This window comes from Anguilla rostrata, chromosome 3 (genome assembly GCF_018555375.3).
Source record: "Anguilla rostrata isolate EN2019 chromosome 3, ASM1855537v3, whole genome shotgun sequence".
Classification (NCBI taxonomy): Eukaryota; Metazoa; Chordata; class Actinopteri; order Anguilliformes; family Anguillidae; genus Anguilla; species Anguilla rostrata.
In genome coordinates, this window is record NC_057935.1 from 60,774,279 (window position 1) to 60,794,528 (window position 20,250).

At 39.4% G+C, this 20,250-nt stretch overlaps 1 protein-coding gene across 1 annotated transcript in view; it reads right to left on the reverse strand.

Moving 5' to 3' along the window:
• Nucleotides 1-15,635, reverse strand: part of LOC135251503 (kinesin-like protein KIF1C) — a 50,282-nt gene extending 34,647 nt beyond the window's left edge. The window contains exon 1 of the mRNA XM_064329023.1: nucleotides 14,927-15,635. The gene's annotated coding sequence lies outside the window, so the exon portion shown is untranslated. The remainder of the gene's footprint in view (nucleotides 1-14,926) is intronic.
• Between the last annotated feature and the right edge of the window lie 4,615 nt (nucleotides 15,636-20,250).

Genomic DNA, 20,250 nt, shown 5'->3' on the forward strand with positions numbered 1-20,250 from the left:
AGGCACACGCGCGCGCACACAGACTGAGAAAGAGCAATAAATACAGTTTGCAAAGAAACCCGCTGGGTAGTCTCAGATATGCCGGGAGTAGCTCAGTCGCTCACACGAACCCAACTCAGATATGCCGGGAGTAGCTCAGTCGCTCACACTAACCCAACTCAGATATGCCGGGAGTAGCTCAGTCGCTCACACTAACCCAACTCAGATATGCCGGGAGTAGCTCAGTCGCTCACACTAACCCAACTCAGATATGCCGGGAGTAGCTCAGTCGCTCACACTAACCCAACTCAGATATGCCGGGAGTAGCTCAGTCGCTCACACTAACCCAACTCAGATATGCCGGGAGTAGCTCAGTCGCTCACACTAACCCAACTCAGATATGCCGGGAGTAGCTCAGTTGCTCACACAAACCCAACTCAGATATGCCGGGAGTAACTCAGTTGCTCACACAAACCCAACCCTCAGGCACTCCCAAGCGCAGCCTGAGTCGAGCGTACACGCATCCCCTGATCTATTCTCAGACCCATTCTGCCCCGCATCGCTTGCGTAACGCACATAGCAGGCATAGCTCTCGCGCTTGGGAGCGAATAACAGCGCAGGCAATGCAGCAGCCGCAAGAGGAACATGAGCAGGGGGCTGCTCTCCTCCTCGTGCGCTGCATCCTTTTGTTTCTTTCCTGTCATTAGACGGGGGCGGGGTCATGATTCAGCAGGGAGGGGCAGGTGACAGATTACTCCGGAATGGTGGGGTCTAGTACCCGAGGGCACTCCGTCATTTTCAGAAGATCCGGTTGAATTTTCCCGTCCTCTCGTGGAACCCGGTTGCCCGGTTATGGGTCAGGGCACTCCAGTGCTCCCATTTTAGGAGCATGCCCGCTAATTGGGATGCATTCGTCTGCTCCTAAATTTTTCGACACACGTGCTCCTTGGACAAAATGTTAGCGCAGAGCCCTGTGGGTGTCTAAATTAAAAGGCTAGGCTTCTGTAAGAAAGGACAGGAACACTACCGCTGTGACTTCACAGCAAGGAAGGGCTTCCCAGACAATTTCTCAAGATGGGAGAGAGAACAGCATGTCGCAAGCCTCACACAGTGTGAGGGGGTTAGCGCGCTCCCATTAACTGCCGTTCCGATTCTCCCGGTCCAGTCTGGGACCTACTGATCACTTTCAAACATGTCTGATATTTTCATTGCTGTTCCTGTAGTGTGGCAGGTATATGGCGATTTGTTATGTTGGCCAATGAGAATTAAGCAGTATACGGAAACGATGCTACCAAAATGTTAATGACAGATTAACATTTTCTTAAACCCACAATTGTACCTGACGATAACATAACGTACTGTACAGGGCTGCTACCTGTAACATTTTAAAGCTAAAATAAGAATAGTTATAGCTACAATGTGACAAATGAACCCATCTAGTGCCCCGATTACTATGAGTATTTCCAATCTCTCACAACTCTCTTTTAACTACGGAGAGCCTGTTTTGCCCACGTCCAACCCAACTATCAACGTGCCCTATTTCTTCTTAGCACACAGAGGCTCAAGGCCCCCCAAACTAAAACTGGCACCAGCTGCTCCACATCCATGGCAACCCTCTAGTTCCAGTTGGCAGCCAGCGCAAGCAAAAGCCACTCCCTTGCCACTGTCTCGCAACACGCGGGCTCGCGTCATTGCCTCATCTTACAGTGTGTGCGCAGTCATGGCCAGTGTACGCGAGACGTCATGTCCGGTGATGTTAAGATATAAAACCTCGCGTCTACCCTGAGAGAAAGGGCACTACGTCACCGCATCAGCACACAGGCCAAGCCCAATATGGGAAGATTGCTGAACACAAAATACAGTTTAAATCATGAAAATGGCGGTTCTTGTTCAAGCAGGAACAAGCCAAACGTTAGCCTGTCCCACAGGTATTTATGACGCCTGTATGCTGTAGCCCTTGAGCTGAGCCAAAGGGAGGGGGGGGGTCTGAAAATGGGTAAAACACTCCATGGTAAATTATTAAAATCTTAAAATGTATAGAATACCAGCAGGCCTATATTAAGTCTATTTCAAGTCAAAAAATTTTGAGCAAAGTTATTCTGGATTTTCATACTTGACTACTGAAGCAAATGAAAAGTAAAGGCAACACCTGACTGCACATTTTGCACATACATATTGCACATGCTGTAATTGAAACAGCGCATGTTAATGAATTTACCGCCATTTATTCACACCACTACATAAAAGAGCTGCATGCAATATTTTCAGATAATATTCTCAAAAGAAATCATGAGGCCACGTTGAATATTAATGGAGTTAAAACATAGCCTTTCCAGCCAAACGTAATTATCAATAATAATAAAAAGGAAAAATTTTACAGCCAACATTTTCCATGCTGAAAAAAGGTCAATGGAAAAATCCTACAATTCCAAAGGGTCAGACATCCATCAGTTTGAAATATGCCAAACATTTATACTGCCTGAAAACCAGAGCCTGGAGATAAACCATAAAGTCTGCCCCTCCCTCCCAGAATTATCTTATTAACATCACAATGAATGACTCTAGCAGCCTCACAAAATGAAGGCTAGCAAGTCTAACAAATGGGATAGCACACTTATATGAAGCTTTCAGCAGGCTGTATAAAACAAAAACATTATTACATTTTTATTTATTAATATACCAAATTAGGGCCACTACTAGGGACCTTGGCATATACTGTATAATACTGAAACACCAGAAGGAATGGAATACAATTAGCCATGCTAATAAAATAAAAAATGTTTTCATCAAATAGGAAAAAAGGAAAAAATTTATATTTGTGAACAAAAACACTAGAGCAGCTTGAATGCTTTGACCTCTTGCAAATGCACATGGAAGGACAAGTGCCATGCACTCACAAGCACCACTTATCACGCCTTTCTGTCTTGCATCATATAGCTCTGCTTAAATGGAGATGTGCACCTTTCCTCCAGCCAAGCTAGAGTTAGCCCTTACAACCCTCCTCACAAGGAAATGAGACGAAATGATTCAAGGGGCCCTCATTAGTGCCATTTGAGTTGAGAGATCTATTTAAAAAGGTGGCGAGCACCACTTTCTGCAAACAGTGAAAGGCATTCCTGTTAGCTTGGCATGTAAAAACACTTTTGGATGTGTTCCTAATTGATATACTGGTCTGCTAGGCGAGGTATGACTATACCATAGACTGTATAAAAATATAACTATACACTAGAGGAAATGAACACTAGACAAGAAGCACTGATTTTAAAGGCTGTCCTTTCATTTCTGCATAATTAACAATTAAACTGTAACCAGCACTAAAGTTCTTTAATCAAGCAACTTGCTTAGAGGATCTGTTGAAATTACATTCATTGACAGTTTAATGTTTTTCCTGGATTTGGTAAAATGTTAAGATTTCGTATTTTAGTTTAAAACTGCTGAGGAGGCAACAGTGAGAAACATCAAACAGCACTGAACCTTGAAAATCACAATGTCACAATAAGCTCCAGTGAAAATCAAAGCATAAGAGAGGCATTGGATGTGACAATACCTTCCACCATTAATGCAATGTGACCTGGTTCACCACCAAAAAGAAACTTCTCTATCTGCATGTATATCCATCACCCTGTGATAGAAGGCCAAAGGCTGGAAAAACAAGTCTTACAGCTTTGAATATAGCTTCCATGTTAGAATGTCCACTATAACCCAAATGTAATAAGGTCTAGTTTTTTAACACCATTCTAATGGCACTAAAACTGAAAGGCAACGGACATTAAATAGTATTTCAAACTTTTATCTGCAGATGGATGAAATCCCTGCATTAAGAGTTGCACGTTTTTTAAATAATTATTTTAAAATCATGCACGCACTGAAAATATTCCAAGTTTAAACATCATCTTGCTTCTGAATGACCTTTTTACCCCACTGATCCATAGCAAAACAGGTTTTGAATTTTAAGAAAATTTCCATGGCTGATTCAAGTTCTGACGTGGAGGTCAGAACAGCTGAGACCCTGGCTCACGACGACTGAAGACTCACCACTTCAGGCTGCACCTCTCCCTATCCCTCCCTACCTCCCTGTAATCTCTAAATTGACTGTAAGCTTAGTGTTAGAACTAGGTAGCTGTGTTGTAGTTGACTTAGTTAATGCACTTGTGTCTTAACTACTGCTTGTATTTTTGCATAGACTACGTTGTTGCTGTTCTTGTTTGTGTTAGTGTTAATCAGTTTAAACTACAGGGTCCAAGTTAATGCGGTTGTTCCCTTTACTTGGAACGGTACTTCTCTCTAGGGTTATCGACACACTTGTTCCTGGTTATGGTTATACACTTTGTTGTACGTCGCTCTGGATAAGAGCATCTGCCAAACGCCTGTAAAGTAATGTAATGATGAATGATCATACTAAATGTGTAATAAATGCCTATTTTTAAGGGAAAACATTTTTGTTTTATAATTTACGTCAAACATATTTTTCATTTGGATTATTGTAGTCATGATATTTACCTTGATTTCGATCAATTTTAAACTGTTTTTTTGATGTTTTCAAAGGTACCAATGGCTTCAAATTAGAGTTAAGGGCTCAAATTAGGGTTCAGCTAGGGTTAGGGTTAGGAAAACGGTAAGTCTGAGGGTTGAGGCAAGTTTACGGTTGTGTTCAGCAGCTTGAAGAAAGGTTGGGACATGAGTTTTATTGATTTTGAATGAGCAAAAAAATGTCTAGTAGCATGTGTACCACTGACCATACAAAATGTCTATACATGTGTTTTTCTCATGAAAATTTTCGTTTTTTAAAGACTCAATCTATTCAATTTTCATGTAAATTATAGGTATTAGTATTACTTGTTATCCACATTAAATGGGTTTAGGGTTTTCAAAGGTACCATGGCTTCAAATAGAGTAAGGCTAAATTGGTTGCAGTTAGGGTAGAAAAACGTAAGTGAGGGTTAGGCAAGTTTCAAGTATGTGTTACATGATGCTTGAAGAAGTGAATTGAGTTTTATTGATTTGAATGAAGAAAAAAAAAAGTCTTAGTAGCATGTGTACATGACCATACAAATTGTTAATCAATGTTTTTTTTAGGAGAACATTTTTCTTTTAAATGACCTCAACTAGAGTTGCATTAAATTATAGTATCAGAATTACCTGTTTCAACCATTTTAAATGGGTTTTCAGGTGTTTGGTCACAGGCTTAAATAGGTAAGGGCTCAAATTAGGTTTCACTAGGGTTAGGGTTAGGAAAACGTTAGTTGAGGGTTAGGCAGTTTACAGTGTGTTCAGCAGTTGAAGGTTGGGACATTTTTATGTTTTGAATGAACCAAAAAAATTTTAGTAGCATGTTTACCCATGACACAAAATGTCTAATAAATTTTTTTTAGGGAGAATTTTTCTTTTTTAAGACCTAAAAATGATTGGCATTTAAATTATAGTTAGATATTTACCTTGTATCCGATCATTTTAATTGGGTTTCAGGTGTTTCAATGTTCATGACTTCAAATTAGAGTTAGGGTCAAATTAGGGTTTGAGGTTAGGTTAGAAAAGGTAAGTCTGGTAGCTTGAGGCAAATTTACGGTTGGTCAGCATTGAAGAAAGGTTTGGGACATGATTTTGATTTTGAATGAACAATAAAAATGTCTAGTAGCATTGTACCACACCATACAAAATTCTAATATGGATGTTTTTCTAGGAGAACATTTTTATTTTTAATAATAGTAGCTAGTTAGTTGATTAAATTAGTATTCATGTATTTACCTTGTTTCCATCCATTAAATGGTTCAGTGGTTTATGGTACATGGCTTCAAATTAAGTAAGGTCAAATAGGGTCAGCAGTTAGGTTAAAAACGTAGTCTGAGGTTGAGCAATTTTACGTTTTTCATCACTTAAGGTTTGGTTTACAATGAGTCATTATTCATTGATAACCAAAAAAAATGTTATAGGTGTTACCCGACCATAAAATGTAATAATGGTTTAGGGAGTAGTTTTTTTAAAAGTGCCAGTATATGATTTATGGCATAAATTAGTAATGGATATACCTGTTTTCACATTTAAAATGGGTTTTTCAGGAGTTTTTAGTAAGCTCATTAGATAAGGCAAATTAGTCAGTAGGTTCTTGAACGTTTAATGTTTAGGGAGCAATTTAGGTTATGTTCACATTGAGAAGGTTGAATAGGTTATATGTTTGATAGAAAAAAGTTGAGGTGTACCGTGATAAAGTTAAGAAAGTTGGAGATTTTTTTTTTAAAGCAAAATATTTTTAATATGTATTATTTACCTGTTTCTCCATTAATGGGTTCAGGTGTTCAGGTACCAATGTTCAAATTAAGTTAGGCTCAATTGGTTCAGCTAGGGTTGTAGGAACGGTAGTCTGAGGTTGGCAAGTTAGTTGGTCAGCAGCTTGAGAAGTTGGGACAGGTTATGTTGAATGAACAAAAAAGTCTAGTGCATGTTACCGACCATACAATTCTAATACATGATTTCTAGGAGAATTTCTTTTTAATGACTCTAATAGATTGCTTTAAATTATAGTCTGTATTCCTGTTTCCATCATTAAGGTTAGTGTTCAAGGACAATGCTTCAATTGGTAGGCTCAATTAGGTTCAGCTAGGTGGTTGAAACGGTAAGTGGGGTGAGGCAAGTTTACGTTGTTCAGCAGCTGAGAAGGTTGGACATGGTTATGATTGAGAACAAAAAAAGTTGTGCATGTTCCGACCCAAATGTCAAACATGATGTTTCTTAGGGAGACATTTTTTTTAAATGCCATTGTTTGCATTATTAGTCATGATATTACTTGTTCATCCTTAATGGTTTCAGTGTTTTCAGTACCAATGGCTTCAAATTAGTTAGGCTCAAATTAGGGTCGCTAGGGTTAGGTAGGAAAACGGTAAGTTGGGGTGAGCAGTTACGGTGTGTTCGAGCTGAGAAGTTGGGACATGTTTTATGATTGAATGAACAAAAAATGCTAGAGCATGTTACCGACCATCAATGTCTATACTGATTCTCTAGGAGAACATTTCTTTTATGATTTTACCTTGTTTTCCATCCATTTAAAATGGGTTTTCAGGTGTTTTCAAAGGTACCAATGGCTTCAAATTAGAGTTAAGGGCTCAAATTAGGGTTCAGCTAGGGTTAGGGTTAGGAAAACGGTAAGTCTGAGGGTTGAGGCAAGTTTACGGTTGTGTTCAGCAGCTTGAAGAAAGGTTGGGACATGAGTTTTATTGATTTTGAATGAACGCAATAAAAAATTCTGTAGCATGTGTACCATGACCATACAAAATGTCTAATAATGCATTTTTTTTAGGGAAAACATTTTTTTTTTAAATGACCTCAAACATATGATTTTGCATTTAAATTTAGTATTCATGATATTTACCTTGTTATCCATCCATTTTAATTGGGTTTTCAGGTGTTTTCAATGGTACCAATGACTTCAAATTAGGTTAGGGCTCAAATTAGGTTCGTAGGGTTAGGGTTAGGAAAACGGTAAGTCTGAGGGTTGAGGCAAGTTTACGGTTGTGTTCAGCAGCTTGAAGAAAGGTTAGGACATGGGTTTGTTAATGATTTTGAATGAACCAAAAAATTTCTCTGGTAGCATGTGTGCCTATGACCATACAAAATGCGTAATAAATGCATATTTTTTTAGGGAAAACATTTTTGTTTTTTAAATGACCTCAAACGTATTCATGATATTTACCTTGTTTTCAATCAATTTTAAATGGGATTTTCTCAGGACATGGGTTTGTTAATGATTTTGAATGAACCAAAACATTTCTCTAGCAGCATGTGATGATGACGATGATGATGATGAAGAAGAATGGAACGGAAGTGGTAGAAAACCTCAGGCTGTAGGAGGTTCCCTTAAACTGCGCAGCAAGTGCAGAAATCCGTGAGAATTCCTGCCACAGCTGTTCAAGAAGAGTGCATTTTTTCCTCAAACAGTAGGAACAGAAAAAATAAAAAATGCACAATGCTTACTTTGATCCCAGGGGATGTTTTAGGAAAATAGGCCTACTCTCTAAAAGTATCCCTTTTCTTCCCAACCAATTTTGTAAGTTAAGCTAATTTTTACAAACAGTTATATTCTCAGTCAATTCACCCACAGTCAATAAGGGTTAATCAATCCTGGTTTCTGTTCTGTCACTATCCGCCCACAATTTACGCAAAAGCTTACAGTGGAATGTATAACAGGAGGTGCCTCGGTATATAGTATACAATTTATGGCAACAGTAGTGCAACCTTTGCAATAAATTTATGAATATAATGACATATGACAGCACAGTTCACTAACCGATGTAACTGCACTAATTAAAAACAGCAGCTGTTTCTTAGTCACAACTAGAATTTTATGACTACAGTAGAAATCCCATTTACTTTTTCACAGCAAATTCTGAAAAGTACATTCTACCAACACCAAATCTCCGGCAAAGGTATGACCCGTTTTCAATACGCACGTAAAAATTTGAGTAACAAATGCAAAACATTCATCTTTGACCATTTCAAATTTCAAACCGAGGGGTAAAATCGCAAAAAGAAGAAGAACCGAACTGTAGCATATGCTACAAGGACAACAAAGCATAAGATGTGCCAAATATGAAGATAGTTTAACAGTTTGTGGTAACCCGCTTTTAACTGCAATTTATGGCAAAGGAACAAGAAAAATCAGCAATTCAAAGAAAGGCAAACGGTGCCAAAACATCATAAATATGGGCCGACTTTTCAGACCCTTCGAAGTGAAAATATGAGTGTAACCGACTAGACTGTACACCTTCAGGACTCGTGTGTGGACCAGCAGAGAGAGAGAGAGACAGAGTAGCATGACACACAGACGGCTGCACTCGCATGCAAAGCCAGGGTTCCGGCTCTCATCCATACAGGAAAAACAAGCCCCTGTAGGTCACATGAGAGGAGAAGGGAGGAGGTGAAAATGCCGGACTCCGTTTCTGACAGGATGCGTAATTATGAACCATCTGCTTCAAGCGCGCTCTGATGAAGAAAAACAAACGAAAAGTGTGAAAAACGTTGTTTGCCTGAGGGGGGAAGGAGGTTATGTGAACCTCCTGGTTTAAGTGGTTTGAGGCCCTTATTACAACACCTCTGTGGACTACAAAACCCAATCTCGGTACCGCTTGCAATGGTGGTGGGGAGATCGGCCTAGTGCACCTTAACAACAGCATCCATGTACAACTCAAAACAGAAGCTATTCCCAAGACTTGGTTCACAGGGTTCCCGCTCATCCACATGAACAGTCAAGCATAAGGTTGCAGTCCTTTTCAGGGTCATTAACCCCAATGATATCCCTGTGCAGATGCAGATGGGCAGTGTAACATTTGTACAGTAGCAGCATAGCAGCAAGTAAACAACTCTAGCGTATCATGGCAGCCATACCTCCTAACAGTGATCTGTAGAAAATATAACAGGTGTATTTGTTACTTCTCACTGAGCAAGTTTCAAGTGTTTTGTGTGTGAGGACCAAATAAGTGTCAATGCCAGTAAAGCAGGAAGTCATGATGAGGCTAAGAAATCTGAATAAATCGGTCAGAGATCAATATAGGTATGAGAGAATTATGGAATGTTCTTTTGCGGTATCATTTGAATGTCCAGAGGGACAAATCCTTAAGACCTGTGGATAGCCTGTGCCCAATGAACATGAGGTAGGGTTTACCAAAGGAAATGTCCCACACAATGAGTGTATCTTTTTTTAAATTAATAAACTGACAAAAAAAGACAGAACATTTAACTGGGCCATAGTGGCACTGCCCATTTAACTTCAACGGAAAGTTTCCTTGTGTGCGCTTTCAAACATCTGTGGTCAGGTCCATTTCTCAGGAGGCGTGGGGGTGGGATCCTGCTGACAGTGCCTCTTGGTGAAGAAGCACTGGAATGCCCCTCTGTAATTAAAAATGTTTCCCCTGTAATGAGGTCCCTGCCTGTACACCCTTTAAATGGAGTCTTCCTCAGGCAGACGGGAAATTCCGTCTCCTACGCACTTAAAGGCCCACACTGCAGTGTGCACAACCCAAAAAAAACCCCTCAAGTCTTCCAAGTGCCTCTGGCTCTTTAAAGGGGTTTTAATGCAATTTAGCTTCCTGGAGCTGTGGGGAAACAGTTGAGGAGTCACCACTCAGATTTAAGAACTGTTCTAACCAGACACAGCTAGACACCTTTCACCATTTTGTACCTGTGGCTAATTACACAACCCAGATAGAACTATTTTTCCAATTACCAACTTCACTAATGGCTCAGATTAAACTGCAAAGACTTCAATTCATATGAAATATTTCGGAAAATAAATCATAGTTTTCTTGCTAGGATTAGTGACAGAGTTTAATGTTCAGGTTCCTGGCTAGAGATAAGAGAAACATTTTTCATTACTTGACAATGAAATTAATAATTTTATTATTTATTTTTAATTTTTTTCTATATACAATTTTCAAAGACATAATTTCTGCAATAAGTTTCACATGAAACAAAGTTCATTTGAGGGTGGGTGGAATTAGCCTAGATTAAAAATATTTTTGGACGCCCAGAGCTGTCAAAATACTTTAAGGGTGACAGTTCCAACAAAGACCCTTAATTGAATGCATTTCAAATTTTAAGATTCTCTAATATTTCATGGTAAATAATATTGCAATCAAGTAGTTTGCTAGCAAGCTGGTCATTTGATAATTTACGTTTTACTCAACACGTACTAAATACGATAAGCCTATATGTTTTGCTTCGTGAATTTATAAATGCAGTGATGCATTGCCATTTTAGACAACAGTTGAACTCATTTACATTTAAAGAAATAGTTATGCCTTCAGTTCCTGATTAGGTATATTACCATTCAGCAGATGCTGTCTGTGGATGGACGTACCTAGTATTTCACAAGATGATGAGCATAGCATCACATTAGGGCCAATTAAGCTACATGCTGATTGCAACATTCCTACTCCAGCTGCTACATTTTACATTTGGAAGGTCGGTGTAATATTCCTATCTTATGTAGGCTACTGTAATACATTAGTGTAAAGCATAACAACCATCTCTTCAGTGGCAGCTCAGGAATGATATGAACCTGAGGGTTACAGGAAGTGCTACTGAGACAGCATCCTAATATTTACTGTGAAAATAGCAAAAGGGCTGTTTAAATGTATTGTCCCAAGTTCAGAACAAACTTTGAGTGGATACCTTGATACCTCATGAACCCCACACATACACTGGGACAAACCGGCTCTCAAACAAACACGCAAAGTTTTAGTTCACGCAGAATTCAAACAAAAGTTTGAGGCATTGAGTGAATGCATTACTGACTCCACCTGCAATATATACATATATATATATAGGCCTACTCATATTCATCACGTTGAATATAGTGTAAGCTGTATTAAATACTGTATGACCTATTAAATACTTAGAACTATAGCTTCAACACTACAAAAGAAGTTGTGTTGATATACACAAATTATACATTTGGGCTTAATTCTTATTTAATGAATAACTCAATTCAAATGCATGTTATTTGTTCAGTGTTTTTCAGAGACATTGTCAGAAGGCAGCTTCACAGAAACCACCACACCCAAAAAAATTAAAAATTAAAAATTAAAAAGCAAGGTTAAAAAAAAAAATAAAAACACTTCTCAGTGGGAAGAAATCTCAGTAGGAATCTGGCTATAGAGGGGGAGCTGGTCAGCACGGAGCCAGTAATTAAAGTTTAATTAATGCTGCTACTCAAAACACAAAATCTAATCTCTGAAAGGATCATTACTGTAAGTACTATAAGTCTTACCCTCACTGGTATTTTATCAAGTGAAAGTGCAAGAATGATTGGTTTAATGTGTGTTTCAGTTTGCAATACTGCAGATACACTGATAACACACAAAAAGATGCAATACATTTTAAATGCACCATCACAGTAAATAAACACACTTTAAGACCAATCAGATGGTGGCACATGGAGTTGATAATAGGTAAATAGCCTACTGTGACTAGTGTCCTATGGTGTTCATAATGTAATTACTGCTAATTTGCTTTTAAATAAGATCATCTACACCATCGCCGTGTCCAGTACTTAAATGAGACTGTAGTATACAATATGCATAGAGCAGTACAGGATTGAGATGAACAGTTGAGAGATTACATCAACAGATGGCCCTTTAAACTAAACATGGCACCTTCAAAGTCAGACAGAGTTTTCAAAGCACTGAACAGTATTCATCAAACTGAACCGAAGTCTTATCGGTATAATGTGTCAAAATGTAGCCTAGGTGAAACGGAAACATGTTGAACTGGACGATGGAACCCCTGCACATACTCGAGGGCAGATACTCTAGTCAGCTACCCTGCAGAATGTGAGCCAATTCAGGGGGAGTCTGATTTCGAGTCTGTTTATGTTAGAAGTGTGTCTGATGTTGGTGTGGACAGGTCAGCCACAGTTCAATGGGACTTGTGTACGGTGGGACCATATGACAGGCCACATGTTACTACCCTCACACACAAACACATGCAGAGCACAAAAACAAACAACAAAACAGTTAAGAAACAGAAAAACGAACAAAAACAGTATGCAAATTAAACAATGGTTATGACAAACATAGGAAGACAAAACAAAGAGTCTAACTCAGTAACTGACTAATGGCATCACTGAGCCTCACTTTACTTCTACATATCAGAACCAGAGTACAGCAGAAGGACAGAAGGACTCCGTTGTGAAGAATTATCTCATGCCGTTCGAAATGTGAGAAAAGATATGCTGACTAGATCAATACCAGCTTGCCTCAGACATGCTTAATCATTTAACTAATCATTTAGCTACATCATGGGTGTCAGACTCAGGTTCCAGAGGGCCACCGTGTCAGCTGCCTTTTCCTGCATTTCAGCACTTAAGTGATTCATTTCAGTCAGTGATTGGCTAAAGAGTTCACACACTTTCTTCCCCCCCAAGGCCCAAGGTCCTGCCGATCGAAAGGAAACCACAAAAGCCTGCGGACACTGAGAAATGAATCTGAAAACCACCAAGCTCCACAAAGCGAAATAAATCATCTTCATCAACAGTCTACCCATCTTAACGCCACAATCAAGCAAACAGTGTGAAGCTTGTTTGGCAGCAAAAGCCAGTTTCACAACAACCGGACAGCAGCTGACTGTGACCCGTCAGTCACAAACTGTAAACACATACTCTGTCCCGAGCTAATGCCCCCTTTGTTTACAGTCAGACCAGTGCTGGTTGCAGCATTAAGCACTCCAAACTCCCTCCAAGTTTGGCAGTACAGATATCAAAGACAATAGACTGGTTTGGTTTACTTTTCATAAGCCACTATGATGAACATTGTAAAAAAAAAAAAAAAAAACCTTTCACCTTCGCTCAAGTCTCTATGTCAGGATCAGATAAGAGACACCACCCAAATATCAACAGCAGTACAATAGCAGCATGCTCATAAGTGTGTGTGTTGACTGTAAATTTCCAGTCATCCCTTCACACAATCTTTGGGCAAAGAAAAAGACTGTACTGCCAGGAGACATTGGAATGCTACTGCTGGGGGGGGGGGGGGGGGTCGTGCTTACATCACAGGACAGGCATTTTAAACAAGACCAATTTCATGTTTCTTGCTCCGTTCAGTAAATTCTAGTTTTATCTTGCATCTCAGGAGCAGACAAACTTGACCCTGAAATGCCAAACAAGTTTTTGGTTTATGGTCTTCCCAACCCCTTCGTTATATAACCAGAATTAGTATAAGACTAACGATAATCTAGCATCAGAGTAGACATCAAATGTGAAAGACCAAGACTATGACGCAACTAAAAGTCATGGGTGATTGGAAATTTGAGATTTGAAACACAGCGGCGTTTTAATTTGCAGAGAGAGAGAGACAGAAAGAGAAAGAGAGAGAGCCCGGCTATGGAATGTGAAAATGAATGCTCTTCTCTCCGTCGGCCGCCGCTCCAGCTGTCACAATGCTGGCCCAGTCAGTCCAGAATCCGCCTGCGGTCTGTACGCCCTGCGCTGTGCACACAATCGGGAACTCGTCACTCCACCGCATACCTACACCCTCTCTCCCTCTTCATTTGCTAAAGATAGCGGCAGACTGCAATGCAGCCTTTAAAAAAAACCCACCACCACAAAACATACAGACCTAAAATAAATATTTTGCTTGCGGCCGAAGTGACCAGCAAATAGTCAATACGAAGCAATCGCTACCAAACTACGCAGCCAACTATCCGTGATAGCTTCAAAAGTCGCAACTCGACAACCTTTTTGCCAAATAAAGTCAAACGACAGTTGGATGCTCGAATGAACAGATGGCACAAGGAAAAAGGGAACGTGTCTTCCAATAGAAAAATAGCTCCACTTCACTTCTCCATTACAACAGGCCAGATGTAGCTCAGCTTGTTAGCTGGCCAAGTTAGATCATTTGATTTAACTAGCCCAAACACCAACGGCAACTACGAAGTGATCTTCACATTTTATAATCTAGGGACCCCACAAACAATTTATATCACCCGTGCGGGACACAGAAATTAGCGGAAATAACGTTACATTATTGGGATCGCACCGTACGGAAAACATAAGTCTATGAAAGTTAACACGGCGCAAAAACCACATGGACAATTTGACTTCGGGGCTTCTGTTGTCGGTCGAAAGTTGAACCTGAACCACAAGTTTTATACTCGATATCTCTCCTTCCCAGCTTTGACCAGGCTGACCATCTGAATGGGGGAAAATTCACCAGTCGGCTACTCTAGGCGCACCTTGAGATATTAACATAGCAAGTCACAAGAAAAGGGAATAAGTGATTTTGGTAACGTCATTGGGTTGATATTTCCATTAGTAACTTTTCATGTGCGTTTACCCGTGGAAACAAATAGTTTTAAATGAAAAGCTTGTTCACGTAGTTTAACCATAGTTCTGCTAGCTAGGCTACCTGTGGTCCGGCTGCTAGCTAAGCTAACTTATTAGCTTGGCAAGAAGTCGACTTACCTTCTCAGAAATGGAGGACAGCCTCTTTTGTTTGACTTTTCTTCCGACACTCAATCCGGTTTAATAATGCCCATGTCCAGTACTGTTAATTGAACACATCTAACCAGAATTAAATATAGAAAGCAAAAAGTTTACTTATTACTATTCCCCCTTTCCGCGACCTGGTATTGACCCCCTCTCATCAGATTCGGACGGACGGGACACGGCAATGCCAGCCTTTGAGGGGGTGCAGAGGGTAGTAAAAAGGAAAAAGTTGGGTGGGGGCGCTCTGTCCTTAAAAAATAAAACAATCCTCGCACAGCAAATAATACTTTGCTAAAGCCAAAATGGTTCTTTAAAAAAACTATTTCTCGGATTCGCGGAGTATAACAAAGTTTAAAGCGAAAGGGGGAAAAAACAGTAAAAGTTGAACAACTGTTGACAGGGAGTCGAGTCCCTGCTAAAAACTAGGACGAAATCTTCAATCTCCGTTTCTCGCTCCGGACAGGATAACGCAACTGGTGACCTCGCCTCCTTCTATACAAGGTGGACAGAGTAACAAAAAGTTTGGTGAATGAATTAGGGTAGTTTTGATTATAAATGGAAATAAAAATAAAAAATAAAGTAAAAAAGTTGCCGGCAGCCGCAGTGTCTGCGTGCGGCCCGTCTGTCTCCCTCGCCTCGCGCCCCCCCTTCTCAACTCAGCGGCTGAAGCCGGACGCCATCTCCCGCGTGACGTCAACCTAGGAACGAAAGGATCAGGCAGGATTCTTAAAGGGAAAGCGTTCACGTTACATGTGTTCAGCTAGTTCTAACTATCCTCCTGGAGATATTTGAATTTGCAGGACACTGGGAGAGGAAGAATTTACTGACGTGTGGTGAGAGGGTTTGTGTTATAAATGTAAATGATGTGACACGAGGAGTAAGATATTGATAAATTATGGAATATTATATGAATATTTTTTGGAATAAAATGTGGGAATGGGAAACTATGATCATTGTTTTTTTTAATTTTTAATTTTATACTACATTTAGAATTAATAGGGGCCATGGTTATTTTCCTTGATTTTTGTGAACTTGTGTGCGCTGGACAATTTTATTATAGTAAACATGATAAAGGAACCCACTTAAAACCCACTGATTTGCTCTAACATATGTGTGAGCAAACTATACTTTTGTAAGTACCGTTGTGATTTCGCAGATTGGCATGATTGTAAATATAGAAATCCATTCAAAGTTATGATCCTTTTATTCGTACTGTTTCCAGGAAGTTAGCCGATACATCAATTAGTCTTCTTAAGTGCTCAATGTAATATGATTAAACACAAGGCAGACTATGACTATTGAACACAAGACAGACTCTCTCTAGGACAGGGGGAATGGATTTAATTACTGACAGGGATGCTTGTGTGGCCCTGCTGCAACATTTCTCTCCCCAAATCTCAACGTTACCTGTTCCACAATCAGCTGTAGAATTTGGAACAAATTCCATTTCCTCAGGAATTTGGCAGTAAGGGTAGGGACCTAAATTATGGAAACCTTGCGTCAAGTGTACATGTGAGCGAAACACTGACTTGCTAAGCTTATGAATTTATGTCCTGTTGGTATTGTTTTACTTCAAGTTATAATAGCATCATAGATTTTAGAAAGCAGAATACGAAAGTCTTGTCGATATATACAAAAAAACCTAGCTGTTAACAAGGTTTTTTTTGTCTGTAGTACTCTAGGGTAAGTCTCTCTCGTTATTATGGATACTGCTTTAAAAACGTTAGCAGGATATGTGCAGACCTGATTGAAAGTCAGTGATTGTGCAGACCTGGCCCTGTGCAGGTCTGAATGTCTGTGGCTGTGTGGGGGCCCTGGGTGTGCAGGATACCAGGTGCTTCCTGACCCGGTTACCCACCCTCTGCACTCCCCTACGCCACTCCAGCGTCGCAGAAACAAAAGACCCCGTACAATGACCTGCGCATTCCACTCTACTGCCAAACCTGCGCACGAGTCTGTAACCCATTAGGGGCCTGCCAGAAAGTGGATGAGTTGCTGTGCTTACATTTAAAGCCATTCTAGAACAGCGCCATCTCTGTCCAAGCCGGTGTAATAATGCAAACAATGTGCAAATCCAGCCACAGAGAAAATGGGATATGCAAATGCATTGTTTGATCACTGTACTACATTCCGCACTCACCGGAAAATCTCCTCCCTCCAATTCAGAACATAGCTTAAGGTTTCTGCAGTAATGCCGTAGTTTTAAGAGTGGTAGAAAGGCTCTATAATATCTTTGAAATTGAGGTAAATGTCTTGATGTTTTATATGCACAAATAAAACTATGCCATGAAATGATGTAGCAAAGATTGGAATGTTGGCTCTCAGTGTTTTTGTTTTTATTTATTTTTTATTTTTGTTCAGTTCAATATACATAAATTAATTTGTAAAAAAAAAAAACAACGTTTAGAACATGTAGGCACTGAAATGTGTTTGAGTTGCAGGGGAAGAGAAAAGGATCAGGAAGCTGAGCAGCTGTGGCAACAGGACATTACCTGAGACTGAAGCAGTAAAGAAATTAAAATAAAGATACCAGAATCTTAGGCAGTAAAGCATGAACTAAAAAAATCATCATTTTGATGTGTGGTTTTAATATCAGCTGGATTCTAACTGTGGAGAGGACAAAACCCTTGGCTGATGTATTTTTTATGACAAAGTGGCATTGTCTCTGTTTCATATTGTACCATGTCAGTGAGTACCTGACCCAGTACATCTAAACATACAACACAGTCTTCTAAAAGCCTCTGATACCAGAATGGCAGACATGCGCAAGTCTCTTATTCAAGAATTGCTTACATTTAATCACTTGTTCTATGGACTGAAGTTGTAATACTGGACACTCACAGGTTGTCTTTACTAGCTTCCAGTGCTGGGGGGTCAGTTGGTGTTTCTCTGTCACCCCCTGAGGAACTGCTTCTGTCACTGCAGCACCATGGACAAACAACATTTCGGCAAAAACAACTGGTGCAGTGAAAGAATTGTGGGTGAACATAACATCATTTATCTTTCTTTCTGAATAAGGTCTTCTCTCAGAATTTTAAAGTTACTATTCCTTCTTAGAAATAAAAAAGAACCTGCACGTCTTGGTATTGTCCTGCCAGAAGTAAGATACTTTCTGCGGTTTTAATCGGCCTACAGTGGTACAGTAACAGTGTTTTGTCCGGAAATTTTGTCTGGAAAGGGATGTTTATTCTGGAAAATTGTCTATTCCAAGAAATACACATGAATTTGGTGTTTTGAGCATATGCCCAATTTACGACATTTTTTGTGTCATGTCTGATAGACAAATAATTTTATTTGATGCATGTGAATAATTACCTATTGATGGTTTGGTATTGGGAAACAAAGAAAGCTGATTTTGTCCTCTAAGTTAAAACAATAATCATATAAATCAGAACACGAGTTAGCAGTCATTAAAAGCTACATGTTTAGAGACTAAAATTTGTAAATGCTCTCCAGAATTTAGAATATCATAAGTTTAAAAAATCTAAGAGATTTCCGCTGTCCACAGAACAGGTTTGACAAGTTCCAGACTCAGATTCCCACCAGCCCCCTCGGATGGCCTTATTTTGGTGCTTTGCCAGTTGAAGGCATCCCAAGTGTTCCAAATACTATGAGTCAGGCAGGAGGTGGCAAACAAGCCAGCAGCCAGTTCACCAACCTATCATCATAACCTGGCACCAACAGCCAAACTCACTGATCTGGGCTATGTCCAGGTTACAGAGCAATGCATCAAGGGCAAGCATATCTCAAAGATTGTTTTGTTACAAAGCTTTGCAAACTGTTTACACAGTAGATTAAATGTCGTGTTTAAGGCAAACCTTAGCAAAAATGTTGTAAACCTCAAACATTTTTCATGTGTGGCTGTACTTCCTTGTAAGGAATAGGGCTCCTGCCTCTCAATTATATATAATTGCCTCATTGTTTCTTCACTATTTCAGAAAACTGGAGTCTTAAAAAATAATATGTGCAAGTTTTAAGTCACAGGCATGCAGCTCCTGTTGGACTTCACATTACTTAAATGTTTGAGAGAAGAAATGTGATGATGTACCGTTTTACAATGTTCTGCAATTGAATTACTGATGTGTTTTGTTCACATTGTTTGTACAGTATACTGATGTTTTATAAGTGCCCTACTTGTTTAACGAATACATTTAATCCACAGGAATGCTTTATCATATGTACCACATTTCTTTTTTTTTTTTTTTTTACTTAATTCTGTTCACTTTATTTTACAAATAGAAACTGGTTTTGACGGTACGATAAATCAAGGTAAAATGAGATCACACTCAAGAAACCCCATGATAATGACAGGTTCTGATACGTAGATCGGCAAACTTGTAAATTGAATATGGAAACAGAAAAAGGTGGCACAGTACATATGATATATTAGCTTTCAAAGCAGTTTAAATCTGAGTTTTCATGTCTCATTACAGTAGTCTGGTGTCACACTGTAAAATAACTAAGTTGCAGTCGGCAAACATAGGAAATATGGATTTAGTGATGATTTGTTCATTACAGTTCAATTTGTGACCTGAACTATGTAAATAACACCAGTGGCCTGTTCACAAACTTTTTTGGGAGATACACATCTTTCAACTATGTTAAACTGTTCAATTTCATTTTTTCATGTCTTTAACGTTTTGGATCAAAACTGAATGTATATTCATTTTAGGTTGGGAATTCAGCCAACAAAATTCATATTGGTGTCTTGGCACTGCAGTTACTTTTAAAATCACTTTCTGTTGCACAACTCAACATGACTTGATAACCCTAGACAAAATTTTCAGTTTTGCTCAGTGCAGAAATCTTCCATCTAGTGGTCATCAAGGGAAACGAGCATATATAAAAGGAGCATATATTGAATCTGAATAAAATTAATTTTTCTCTTTAACAAAGCAAGTAAAGCCTTGAGTGATATTAATCAAATCTAATATGAATGTCTTATGAATATTATTTTAAATGAATATATGGTATATTAAAGAAAAAGTCAGACCTACATCATCTGAATGTAGCAGCGGTGTGTCTAGATTCTGTGGTTCAAAGCTCAGTAGGGGGAGACATTGCTCAGTGAAAATCAAGCTGAGAGCAGCATGACGTTTATGATTTTGCTTAAGACTATCTGACATACCCCTGATGAATGATGCAGACAATTAGAGTAAAACTAGAACATTGGTGTTTACAGCATTAAGCTGAAGGGCGCATGCTGTTCAAGTTGTGTGTGCGTGTGTGTCTGTGTGTGATGGTGTGTGTGCGTGCATGCACGTGTGTGCTTCTGTGTGTGCGTGCATGCACGTGTGTGT